General features: G+C 60.7%; 1 non-coding gene across 1 annotated transcript; it reads left to right on the forward strand.

Annotated features, from left to right (window-relative positions):
• The first annotated feature begins 2,322 nt into the window (after positions 1 to 2,322).
• Positions 2,323 to 2,395, forward strand: TRNAT-UGU. Its single transcript has one exon. It is a non-coding gene; the product is annotated as a tRNA-Thr (tRNA).
• Positions 2,396 to 2,630: the final 235 nt, after the last annotated feature.

The raw sequence follows: 2,630 nt of genomic DNA on the forward strand, positions 1-2,630 counted from the left end.
CTGTTAACTGGCCCAGCCCTGCACCCTGACCCAAAGGCATCAGGCATGGCCTTCGTACAACTATCTCCCAACTCAGAACTGAAGTTCATCCTCCAGTTCCATCATATAGCCCAGCACCTGGTCACAAACAGGTCCAGGAAAGGCTGTTGGTTGTGGAAGAGCTCAAGATGCAGAGGTGAGTCTCACCACACTGTTAGAAGGTGGGCGCATTCCACGAGGCCCAAGCAGGCTACATTCACTGCTGAGCTGCCACCTGGAGGCCAAACGCTGCCCTTCCCTGGGCCCCAGGTCTTGCCTGCTGAAGGCGTAATCAGCCCTGTGTGCCAAGACATCCAGAGGGCACAATGGCCCTGTTCACCAGGTACCCAAGCAGTGGGAGTGGATCTGCTGGGACCAGACCCTAGGGCCCCAGGACCCCCGTTTCTGAGCCCCCACCCCACCCTCAGTGTTTCCGCTCCCTACAGCCTCTGTGTATCCTTGGGAAGCCGCCACACTGGGCCAGCTTCACTGTGTTCAGCTGCTCCAGCCTCTCCTTGGACACTCAACGGAAACCTTGGAGGCAGGAGGCACACACACCTTGTCCACTTTGAACCTCCTGCACCTGATCAAAGGCATGCTCAAGGTTGCCCAAGGCACAGGGCCACACTTGTCGCCTGCCTTTGCTCTGGTCAAGTCAAGCAAAAATGCACACTTCCTCTCCTCCTGGCCGCTGCCCTTCTTTGGCCATCCAGGGCTCCTTTCCCTTGGTACCATCTGCTGTGGGGTTGGCTCCCTGACTGCCCCCACACCTCCAGCTAAGCAGGGGAGATGCACCTGACGCCCACCTGGGCCTCGGAGTCTGCTTCTACTTGGACAAGTTCAGACAGCCCCTTTCCCAGGCTCTGCCGTGGCAGGGTGGCTGGCTGGCTCACTTCCGTGTGTGCTCGCCACATGTCTGACTTTGTTCTCTGAACTCACCAAGACAGGAAGCAAAACCACTCAACACTGAAGGGCAGAAGGCCGAGCCTTCAGGGTGGCATCTGCTACCAGTTCATGTAAGATCTGACGCCAGTCCAGATCCGTGAGTCAGTCTACCTCCAGCTGCCAAGGGACCAAGTGTCACCGCACTACAGTGGAGCTAGGCTACAGCACCAGCTTCCGGGGTAAGCAGGAGGGACACCTAGGCTCTAGGCCCGAGTCTGCCTTAACGCATCACCCCATCTCCTTGTCAAGGGCTGAGATGTGCCCTCCAAGTTTACATGGGAAACCCTAACCTCCATACCTCCCAAAGTGACCTCAGTTGGGTTAGCGTGAGGTCATCAACATGGGTCCTGACCGTAATGACGGGTGGCCCTAGGTGAGGGGGTATTGGGGATAAACCAGACACACCTGGAGCAAAGAGGATGCAAGGAGGCTCGGGTGGCCCAGAGTGTCAGAGCCACCGACCTGCAGCAGATCCCTGTTCCCTCGCAGACATAGCCAGCACTTCTGCCTGGGAGGAAGCGGGAGGGGTGCACCTCTCCACACCGCACACCCCGTCATCTGGGACACAGATACAGGCCAACTCCCACTGCCCTCTCCTGGACCACGCCAGGCACCAGCATCAGGCTGAGACGCTGCCGGCAGAAAGGCCGGGGAAAGATGCGTCAGAAAGCCTCGGCTTAGCATTGGGAGGGTGGCATCACTGGGGTGCCAGGCGCCCCTCGCGCTGAGAAGGTGCCCCTCCGGCGTCCGGGCGCGAGCCTGGCTCACAGCACCTCCGCGCACCGGGCCTGGGAGGCAGGCCTGGGAGAAGGCCAAGGGGAGCCGGTGGAACTGAGGCGGCAGGGCGAGGAGAGCCCTCCCTCGGCACGTGGGGGACGCTCCCGGGTGCGGGGGACGCCGCGGCAGGACCGGCAGGAGGAGCCGCGCGCCCCGTGCGCCCCTCGGGCAGGCGGGCGGCGGGAGCCCACGGAGCGGGCAGGCGGCTCTGAGGGCCGAGCGGCTGGCCTCCTGGACGCGGCCGCGACCACCCGGCACTCACCGGCCCTGGGAGCACCGACGCTGCCGCCGCTGCCCTGCGACCACCGAGCGGCCCTCGGCACGGGAGCCGACCCCCTGAGCCTTCACAGCACGCGAGGCTGACCCCGGGGGCGCCTTCAAGGAACGCGAGGCTGACCCCGGGGCGACCTCGGTCACCAGGGCACCGGCTTGCTTTTCTTTCTTTCTTTTTTTTTCCTTTGGCTTTCCATGGTCTTCCCCGCCTCCTCATCGCCGGCAGAGGCGAAAGGTTCCTTCTGGACCGCTGCAAGCCGCTTTGCTATTTCTCATGTCTCGGATTCCTGGCGCCCGCCGGAAGAGACGGGCTCCATAGCTCAGTGGTTAGAGCACTGGTCTTGTAAACCAGGGGTCGCGAGTTCGATCCTCGCTGGGGCCTCTTGTTAAGTTTTACTCTTCTCATTTTTGGGGGGGGCGGTTACACTTTACTACAGTCGGCACAGACAACACCCAAGACGGAAAATGCTATTTCTGAAAACATTACCTCCGGCAGAATTGAAAATTGAGTCTGTCCGAACCAGAAGGTGATGTGGATTTCTGTAATTTGCTTTAGAAGTAACCTGGACAAGAGAATATTCCAGAACGCGCCAACAAGGAAGGAAGCAACTTGGCAG

This window comes from Ochotona curzoniae, unplaced genomic scaffold (assembly GCF_017591425.1).
Source record: "Ochotona curzoniae isolate NIBS_2020 unplaced genomic scaffold, NIBS_Ocur_1.0 contig_430, whole genome shotgun sequence".
NCBI lineage: Eukaryota > Metazoa > Chordata > Mammalia > Lagomorpha > Ochotonidae > Ochotona > Ochotona curzoniae.